Source organism: Ranitomeya variabilis, chromosome 2 (genome assembly GCF_051348905.1).
Source record: "Ranitomeya variabilis isolate aRanVar5 chromosome 2, aRanVar5.hap1, whole genome shotgun sequence".
Classification (NCBI taxonomy): Eukaryota; Metazoa; Chordata; class Amphibia; order Anura; family Dendrobatidae; genus Ranitomeya; species Ranitomeya variabilis.
Genome location: NC_135233.1, coordinates 23522561 through 23533780, shown reverse-complemented (window position 1 = coordinate 23533780; position 11220 = coordinate 23522561).

The window sequence follows — 11220 nt, the reverse complement described above, 5'->3', positions numbered from 1 at the left end:
TGATCCTCAATGGGGGGCGGAGACAACGAAAGCGAAACCGCCCACGAAGGAGAGAGCGGGAAAAGGACCAGGAAGAAGAAGTCAGCGACATGGAGGACGCCATGGCGAGCCACCCGGAGCGGGAGCGTGGGGTCGGAGCCGAGGACTCCCCCAGCTACCCGGAGAGGCATCGCAGCCAGACTTTCACAGCTGACGCTGACCTCCAGCAGACCGGAGCGGACGGGCTGATCCGCCAACCCCTGCAGACGCAGCTGAGCACTGAGGCCGGGTGGAAGAAGACCATCATCGGGAGCCTCACCAGACGTCTGTCGGCAGCCTCGCTTGGTCCGGAGCAGGGAAGAAGGTCCGGCGCTCCGAAGCTGGAAAGCAAGGCCCTGCCGGAAAGCGAGATGCTGCAAGCAGAGATGACAACGCCGCAGCGCGAGGCCCTGCAACCAGCGCTACAGGCCGCAGTGGAGACGGAGCAGACCGGCACCGGAGGAACCGCATCTGAAGCAGGTATGAAGGACGACCCTGCCCTGACAATTGACACCCCTCCAGCGACTGCTAGTGCCACAGCTGCTGACCTCTTTCCAGTAACTGATCTTGCAGCAGCCGCTACCTCTGCTGCAGCAAATGCCCATACTCAAGCTGCGCAGACCTCCATCGCTGCGCATGATTTAACCGTACATGCAAGACGGATTAACGGCATTTGTCCGGCACTGGGTGCAACCCTGGACCTCACTTTTCCCAGGCCAGGAAGGGTTAAGTGCCAGGTGCAGCCCTGGAAGCCGTCCAACTAAACCTCGGAAACCTGAAACTGTACATAGTTAACTGTTTGTTTCCCTGCTTTTTGCTACTTTAAACCCGACCTGGGTTATTCTTAAAGGGATCCCTTTGTTTACCCGGGATCCCTTCTTCTGCTTTTTGCTTTTGTTTCCTGTTGAAAAGAACTGCTGGAATCATGAACAGTGCATGATACAAACTTTTTGTACATAGTTTGCACCTTATTAAAGGTGCTCCCTACTGGTTTTACTTCAAAAAGGACTCTTTGTGAAGATACCACACTGGAACCTTTGCTGAGTATGGACTGGTAGCTTGAGAAGATATGCTACCTCATAGAGACTTGGTCCCCTCTTAAAGGGGATGTTCATTTGTTGCACTTAAAGAATGGTATTGCTTTAAGACTAAGAGATAGCAATAATGTTTTGATAAAGAGAACGTGATGATAATGTTTATGTGAGAAAGTTATATGTATCCAACTAGTTAATTGTAGAGAAATGCTGATGATGTTCCCTGAAAGAAAGTGAAAGCTAGAGGAAGGATGCAGTGGGCCCGTAGGGGTAGACGTAGTGACCAGCATACATGTCAGTAAGAAAATAATGAGACGGTTTGATGTTCTATAGAAAATGTTTGATAATGTTGATAGACAACGAGGATAGAAGGTGAACCCTGAGTCCTCCTAGGAGCCATATAGAGATGGCTCGGTGCTTTTAAACTGAAAGTAATGTTATGTTCTATACTATGTATAGTAGTTGAAAAGACAGAAGGCTCGGGCTGAAAGGAGCGGTCCTGTAAGAAAGGAGAGGCAGTAGGTCTGGTGCCGTTAGGGCAGGCGGTCCTGCAGATTTAAAGAAGGAGAATGTAAAAGTTAAATTGCCTTATAATGTGATTATAAGAAGGTCTTTAGTGGATTTAGAGTGTACGTCCTTAAAGGCAATGTTAAATTATTGTTCAAGAATTTGTACTAAGTAGAATACCCGGTTGGGTAAGAAAAGTTATTTATAGCATGTTGCTATGATATTTAACCACGTTTGTAACGTTCAAGTGTCCTCACCTCCCATAAAGGGAAGCTCTGTTCAAATATACTTATTGTTATTGCACTCAACGAAATTGTATGTCTTTTTGCTAACTTGTATTGTTGTTTTCTTCCCAGTCCCGGAGTACTGGATTTAACCGGGGGGGAGTGCAGCGCCCCAGAGTCCTGGTCGTTGCAGTACTGTGGCTCCGCCGCTAAGGGGGGCTATGGTACGTCTGATGGCACTGAAGGAGTTCATCTGACCAGGTATCACAGACACCAATACATTTCACAGTCGGGCCTCCAGGGGGAGCTAAGGGTTCTATTCACTAGGCCACTCCCCACCATTGTGGGTAAACTGGGGGTCAGGCAGGAAGTTAGATCAGAAAGCTGACTGGGTTGGAACCAGGCAACACCTTGTGGCAGAGGGTGTTGTGGGAGAAGATTCGGTAGGGTCTCTGTCAGGGGTGGGATCCTGACAGAGGCTTGGCAACTTGAGCGAACGTAACGGGACCGTGCCTGCTCAGGATAGCGGCGGTGCCCAAGGAAGGATCAGAAGCGAGATAGATTGTGCTGAGTGAGAAACGAGATCAAAGCAATAAGGAGAATACCAGTAGGGGTCGTGCTGTAAGACCGAGGCAACATCCTACTGAGGCGCACAACCGGCGGCCGGAACGCCAAGGGAGTATTACAATATTCAGCTTCAAGCAATACTCTAAACAGCGGCAGGACAGTCAGTCTAAGGCGGGCTGTCTCACCTAAATCACCTATGCAGTCTTGGGGGGCAACTTGTGGAGAGGGGCGACTCTAGGGTCCCGGAAGAGCTCCGAGCCTACCCGTCAAACGGGTGCCGTCCTAACCGTAACATCAGGGAGGGACGGAGGATTAGCAGAACATCATCTAATCGAGTTGTGAGGGAACTTAAGAAACGGACACAACAGTTGTGGGGACTTTCCGTAAGCACAGCAGGGAAGGACCACAACACATAGCGCTAGAAGGAAGGCACAGATTTCCACCTGCTAGGAGAACTCTGGAGGTGCCATTGGACCGGCCGGACTTGCGCAGCCTGGTTATCCGGATTCCGGACTGAGGACCCAGAGATCTTCAGTAAAGAGGTAAAGAGACTGCAACCTGGTGTCCTCGTTATTTACTGCACTGCATCACTACAGCATCACTACCCGCACCACCACCACCATCCACATCTATCAGATACTGTGCGCCCTTCGGCAGGGTCACGGACCGGGGCCTAGCCACCGTGACAACCCCAGAGCAGAGACTCACAGGCCCGGTACCGGGTACCCCTCGGCCCTGCGGCAGTGGGGGCGCTACACTTACACCAGAAATTTTTAGGGCCTTCATAGCAAAAGGTTTGAATACATATGTGTAGGCCATTTTTTAGTTATTTGATTTTATAAATGTAATTTATGCCTATATTTTTCTCACTTCACCAGCTTAGGCTATTTAGCGCTGATGCTTAACACACAAATCGGATTATAAAAATATTTAAACACAGGTTGTAATGTAACAAAATAGATAAAAAGTCAAGGGGGTGAATACTTTCACAAGCCACTGTAGTCCTATTTTTTACTTTTTACAAGAGCTGAGACGTGATGAGACATCTGGGAATATTTCGGGGATGGCCGACACCTATTGTTCATTCTTACTTAACTTCCTCAGATGACTTTACAGATGGAGCAGAATGAGGGGCTGAGTGCTCGGTAAAGGCCTCCGGTGGGAGGGATGGAAGGTGCTTCCTTCATGACACATGAACTGTGAGTCAGGATTCTTCCGGCAGCTGCACAGAAAGACGGAGCGATGAGTCCAGAGATTGGGAAGAGAACATTGCTTTCCTTATCTATAATATATTCTCATATGACCGACAGCACAACAAGGAGGACGGGTAGAAAGGAAAGGCCTGACCACTGCAGCAACAGTCAGCGACTAAGAACAGCCGCAGCCCTGGAGACATGGGACATAGAGTAATGATCAGGACTGATAATCGTGATAATCCCTGCGGTCACTCCCAGTCCACAGCCTCAAATGGCTGATAACAGGGAACAATAGGCTGCATTCACCTGCACAGCAAAGGAGGAGACACATTACAGATGTATCACCCCTTTAAGTAATACAGTTAAAAGCAATGATGAGACAGGGAGTGTCACATGCTCTCTCCCATCATTCAATGTCAATGACACAAAGACTGACAGCGGACGCGATGACGCCAGTACATGGCGCCCACTGTGATGAGATGAGCGGGCGCTTGGGGCCGCGAGGGAATGAGGAGGAGAGGTGAGTATTGCATTTTTTATGGGGAGAGCGTTATACTGTTTGGAGGCCTATGGGGAGTGCATGATACTATACAGAGGTCTATGGGGAGTGCATTATACTGAATGGAGGACTATGAGGAGTGCATTATACTATACAGAGGCCTATGGGAAGTGCATTATACTATATAGAAGCCTATGATTAGTGCATAATACCGTATAGAGGCCTATGGGAAGTGCATGATACTATATAGAGGCGTATGGGGAGTGTATTATACTATATGGAGGTCTATGGAAAGTTCATTATACTGTATGGAGGCCTATGGCGAGTGCACGATACTATATAGAGGTCTAAGGGGAGTGCATTATACTATACAGAGTCCTACAGGAAGTGCATTATATTGTGTGTAGGCCACCGGGGACTGCAATATCCTATATAGAGGCTTACGGGGTGCGTATTATACTACAATGGGTGTGAATACTTATGAAGATGTGATATTTCAGTTTTTCTTTTCTAATAAATTTTCAAAAATTTCTACATTTCTATTTTTTTTTCAGTCAAGATGGGGTGCAGAGTGTACATTAATGAGGAAAAAATGAACTTTTTTGAAATTACCAAATGGCTGCAACGAAACAAAGAGTGAAAAATGTAAAGGGATCTGAATACTTTCCGTACCCACTGTATACAAAAGACGCAAGACATTATTACAATACAAAACATCAGACGATTGGTGTCGAACGCCTAACATATGCACAAGCCCTTAGAGTGGCCATCTGAGGGTCACATCAAAATCGTCCATGCAAGTCAATGGGTCCGTGGTAAAATCGGACCGCACTTGGATTACATTTGAGTGCGGTCTGATTTTTTTTTTTTTAATCTTCTCCAAGTACGAGGAAATCAGATGACATTTGTACCAAAGTCTGAACAGAACAATGGATCCGATTTTCTCGTACGCAAAAAAATTGGATGTCTGAACAAGGTCTACATGTGAGGTCTGTCAGGCCTGATGATACGAACTTCCTCCTTACCCTATTTCAATGGTGCATTACCGAGAAACCTCATTGTTATGCAATGTATAAAAGCAAACAATGAAGATTTCTATCAACAGCAAGCAGAGATCTTAAAAACCCTGAAGATTTTCTAGAGAAAATGTATTAGAAAATGCAATAATCTTTATTTTCTGAAACTGATCTACTCCTTTAATTTTGTCTATTTTTGTTCAGAAGTTTCCACTTTCTATAACAAAAGTGAAACATTTTGGTCTCGACTGAGGGGAATGGAAAAAAGCGTCGAGTGTTTATCGTCAGCAGGTGAAGGTGGTTACTGTAGGACGGAGCTCGCAGGCTTTTGCAGAACATTTTCGAGTGAATTCACTTCCTCTGCGGCCGCCTCACTTCCTCCAGAGCTGCACCGCAGCCTTCGCTCAGCGCCTCCCGCATCACCGAGGTTCCATTCTGGTTCTTGCAAAATGTCAGGTTGTCTCGCAAACAAAAACCTTGCAAAACAAAGCAGCTGACGCTTCTACTGAAGGGGGCTACATTTTAGCCTCTCAAGATCAAGACTTGGGAAAACGGGTTTTTAACCAAAATCACTGTTTATTGTGTTTAATGATTGTTTTTCTCAACTAATGATACAAGATCGTCATCTGCAAAGACATCATCCAAGTTTAACATTTCTGCCCCATAGTCACAAGATGTTTCCTCGAACGAACATTCCAGGAATAATCCCAGAATGATTTGTTATCCTCCTCCCCCAGTGCAGGAGGGTGGACACAGAAAAAAGAGGGCGCGAACAATGTATGGGCCCTCATCATGCTCAATCCCGCCTGCCTTGGACCCCTGGTGGACTTCACAGGTTGCTTCAATGATATGTCTACCCCCAATGTCACTCAGTTTTAAGCCTCTTTCATCTGGTGACCCAATATTATACTGTGGGGAAAGGGGCACAGCTATCATTATCAATCAGCAAGGAGTTCCCACCCATTAGGCGTGTCGGGTGTGCCAGTAGAGGGGCAAGATTAAGGTCAGGAGAGGGGCAAGATTAGTTCCAGAAGAAGGAGATGACCAGTGCCAGGAGAGAAGCATGGTCTGTGCTAGGAAAGGAGCACAGTCAGTGCCAGGAGAGGGGCAAGATCAGTGCTAGGAGAGGGGCATAATCAGTGCCAGGAGAGGGACATGATTAGTGCTAGGAGAGAGCATGATCAATAAGGAGAGGGGCACAATCAGTGCTAGGAGAGAGCATGATCAATAAGGAGAGGGGCACAATCCATGCCTTGAGCGGGGTTGGTGTATGATCTTCTGAGATAGCCACCTTGGAGAGGATGACAGCCATCTCAGGGCCATGCAGACTTGGCGCTGTTTGTTGTTGCAGGGACCCCCCCCCCCCCCCCCCGCATGATTAAAAGCCACGGTCTTTAGGATGAGAGTACCAGTTGCAGGAACCCTTCAGGCTGAGAAGGAAGCTAAAGGGTCCCACCAGGATGAGATTGTCAGCTGGAAAGAACCGTAAGATGAAAGTACCAGCTGGAGGGACCTTCAGAATGAATATACTAGCTGGGAGGACCTCCAGGATGAGAGGACTAGCTAGAGAAACCCTCCTGGTTGAGATCAACAGCTGGAGGGACCCCAGGAGAAATTTCGCAGCTGCATCGTCCCCCAGGATGAGAGCCCTCAGTGTAGAGATTGTCATGTGCACTCCTCCATGATGAGAGCGGTCATGGTTCTGCAATGAATGGAGGGGTCTGGTCTAGGGTCCGATAGTATTACATGGGGTCTGAGCTCCACACCCTTTACATAACATGCCCTGCATAATTTAATAGGTTTTTCTAAAGTAAATAATCTCCTTTAGTTTTGTGTATGCAGCTCCTGTGCAAATCTATGTGTCTGTGTATCTAGGACAGCTCCTCTGCCTCCTCTCTTACTCTTGGTAAGAAAACTGGCAGCAAAGGTATAATCTCAGCGGCAGATGTCCAGTGTGGATGGCAGTCTCCGCTCTGTCATGGCGGCCCACCATGCCGTCACTATGAAGCCCACCTTGACATGGGAGAGAAACATGATTTTCTTGCACGGGATCCTTTGGTGGAGCAGCAGCCAGTGAGCTCCTCGCTCATTATTCCGCGCCGTCCTTCTTCTCTGTCCGGACTTGTTCTTACGTAAACTAATACAATTGTATATCGGTGGTTGCTGTAGTGATGCGCCGTCCGCCATTGAGCTCATCAATCTCTATGAAAACAATGTAAATAAGCAGCGATAGATTTTCCATCAGGTTCGCCGCTGATATTCGCCTGCACTTGTCAGGGTGTGATAAGGCTTTTGTGACGGTGCCGGGCGCAGCGCCACGATGCAAACATTTCCCAGCACGCAGTATAGAATCCGCACGGGACATTCGGCTGTCAATAATGTGAGAGCCCCCATATATTGATGCCCGATGGTGCCCGAACACGCACCGACACCTTCACCCAGTATTATGCCATCAAGAGTTTACCCCCCACAGTTAGATGCCCATACAGCGACCCCCAATACAGTGATGCATCCACAGCGCCCCTACACTATCCCACACATACTATATGAGATCTCTACAGAGCCCCCCACAATGATGCCCCCACGCTGCACCTCTAACACAGCATGATGCCCCCACGCTGCACCTCTAACACAGTATGATGCCCCCACGCTGCACTTCTGACACAGTATGATGCCCCCACGCTGCACCTCTAACACAGTATGATGCCCCCACAGTAAATCCCCCAAAGATTATGAAGCCCCCATAGCAAACAATGATGCCCCTTCTGTGACTTCCTTATATGATTCCCCCAGTGCCCTCAACACAGAGTTATGCCCTAACAGTACCCCCCACACAATGATAGAGCCCCCATGCCACCCTCTCTATGGTTCCCCTCCAGTCTCAAATTAAAAAGTACCTCACCTAGCCTCATTCCCACAGTGAGTGCAGCTCTGGAGTATAATACAGGATGTAACTCAGGATCAGTAATGTAATGTATGTACACAGTGACTGCACCAGCAGAATAGTGAGTGCAGCTCTGGGGTATAATACAGGATGTAACTCAGGATCAGTAATGTAATGTATGTACACAGTGACTGAACCAGCAGAATAGTGAGTGCAGCTCTGGGGTATAATACAGGATGTAACTCAGGATCAGTAATGTAATGTATGTACACAGTGACTGCACCAGCAGAATAGTGAGTGCAGCTCTGGAGTATAATGCAGGATGTAACTCAGGATCAGCAATGTAATGTATGTACACAGTGACTGCACCAGCAGAATAGTGAGTGCAGCTCTGGGGTATAATGCAGGATGTAACTCAGGATCAGTAATGTAATGTATGTACACAGTGACCGCACCAGCAGAATAGTGAGTGCAGCTCTGGGGTATAATACAGGATGTAACTCAGGATCAGTAATGTAATGTATGTACACAGTGACTGCACCAGCAGAATAGTGAGTGCAGCTCTGGGGTATAATACAGGATGTAACTCAGGATCAGTAATGTAATGTATGTACACAGTGACTGCACCAGCAGAATAGTGAGTGCAGCTCTGGGGTATAATGCAGGATGTAACTCAGGATCAGTAATGTAATGTATGTACACAGTGACCGCACCAGCAGAATAGTGAGTGCAGCTCTGGGGTATAATACAGGATGTAACTCAGGATCAGTAATGTAATGTATGTACACAGTGACTGCACCAGCAGAATAGTGAGTGCAGCTCTGGGGTATAATACAGGATGTAACTCAGGATCAGTAATGTAATGTATGTACACAGTGACTGCACCAGCAGAATAATGAGTGCAGCTCTGGAGTATAATACAGGATGTAACTCAGGATCAGTAATGTAATGTATGTACACAGTGACTGCACCAGCAGAATATTGAGTGCAGCTCTGGGGTATAATACAGGAGGTAACTCAGGATCAGTAATGTAATGTATGTACACAGTGACTGCACCAGCAGAATAGTGAGTGCAGCTCTGGAGTATAATACAGGAGGTAACTCAGGATCAGTAATGTATGTACACAGTGACTGCACCAGCAGAATAGTGAGTGCAGCTCTGGGATATAATACAGGATGTAACTCAGGATCAGTAATGTAATGTATGTATACAGTGACTGCACCAGCAGAATAGTGAGTACAGCTCTGGAATATAATACAGGATGTAACTCAGGATCAGTAATGTAATGTATGTACACAGTGACTGCACCAGCAGAATAGTGAGTGCAGCTCTGGAGTATAATACAGGATGTAACTCAGGATCAGTAATGTAATGTATGTACACAGTGACTGCACCAGCAGAATAGTGAGTGCAGCTCTGGGGTATAATACAGGATGTAACGCAGGATCAGTAATGTAATGTATGTACACAGTGACTGCACCAGCAGAATAGTGAGTGCAGCTCTGGGGTATAATACAGGATGTAACGCAGGATCAGTAATGTATGTACACAGTGACTGCACCAGCAGAATAATGTAATCTGTAAATTGGCTTTTGGAGATGATTTTTCGCTTTCATGCAGTGTATTATCGCTACGTCAGGTGTTGATGTCCTTTGTGATCTTCCATGTGTTATCTGGATTTCTAGGACCTTCCAGCGAGTGACATTCGTACACGTCATGTAGCAGATCACAATGGCAGCTCCGGCTCTTTAATGTACTAGTGCTCACATCATACACGCTTATGTTACAGACTGGTTCCTACATTGTGACCTTTTCTTGTCTGAAAGTCGCTGTCACTTTACAGTAAATCAGCGGTGAAGAAGACCGGCAGAAAGTCTAGAAAATCGCTAAAGTGGGATTATAGGTTTCCAAAGAAATCTGTGCAAAAATAAAACACTTTTCCGCACGTTCAATCTGTATTGACTATTGGGATGATGAGTGTAACAGATCACGGACAATTGAATCTTTCCGTGTCACCGTCATTGATCGGTCGCCAGCACCTGGACTTCTATTCTAGACTTCGCCTCTGGAGATGACATTTCCTGTAGAATAAAAATATCTCCTGCGCCGGCGTTAGCAATGTTCACGGTTCCCTGACCGAGGCAGCGGAGTGTTCGGGAGAATATTCCATCCTGCTGTGAGGACACATTACAGAAATTCTTATTTGGCAGTTTAGAATAATTTTTCCCTTAAAGGGGACCTGTCAACTTGCAATAATTTTGTTACCTGGTGTAAATGCCGCTGTTCTCCTGAATCCGTCGATGTTCTTCTTTTATTTCTGCTTCTCTCTGTTCCTGACATATCGCCCTCTCTTCCCTGCATATGAATCTAGTCTTGTAAGCCAAGTGGGTGTGGTCTTCAACTCTTATTTAGAAACATTTTCTTTAGCACTACTCTCATTTGCATAAATAGACTAATTATTTACATGTAAGAGGAGGCCATGTCTCAAGAATGGAGATAAACTGCGCCAGATGCAGGAGAACAGCGGCTACTGAGACATTACTCCACACTGTGCCATAGATACCGAGGGGGTAGAGGGAGCGACAACACCGGGCCCCGTGCTCAGAGGAGCCCACCCACAGCTGCCACTATCTGAACACGTATCGGCACGCTGAGCTCACCAATGAAATTAGCCGGTATGGTGGGGCAGGGAGGCCATGACTCTCGCCACCACCGCTCTCCGTTCTGTAGACCAGAGCTCACTTTATTCCTGCGGTTTACAGAACAAAAGGTTGATACAGGAACAGAATCGCTTCCATACGCACAGGAAGTCATCGCACCACGCTGGGATACCCAATGTGTGCACCAAAAAGTATAGGGTTCCATCCTACATTGTAGTGACTGCTGAGGGGGGCCCTCATACAGTTTGGGGTCTCTATAAAGTCTAGGAACAATTCTACAGTGTGGGAGCCATAATACAGTTTGTGGGCTACTTTGGTAGGCCCTCATTCAGTATGGAGACTCTCAAAGTGTGGGGACCATTATACATTGTGGGGAAATGTCAATGGCTCAGGGGACATTACCATATGGTAAATAGGCACTTGCATTATTACTTTCTAGGGGCAAAATGTGAACAGAGCATTGCTAATAACTTAATACTGCTCCTACGTACAAGAATATAACTACTCTAATACTGCCCCTATGTACAAGAATATAACTACTATAATACTGCTCCTATGTACAAGAATATAACTACTATAATACTGCCCCTATGTACAAGAATATAACTACTAT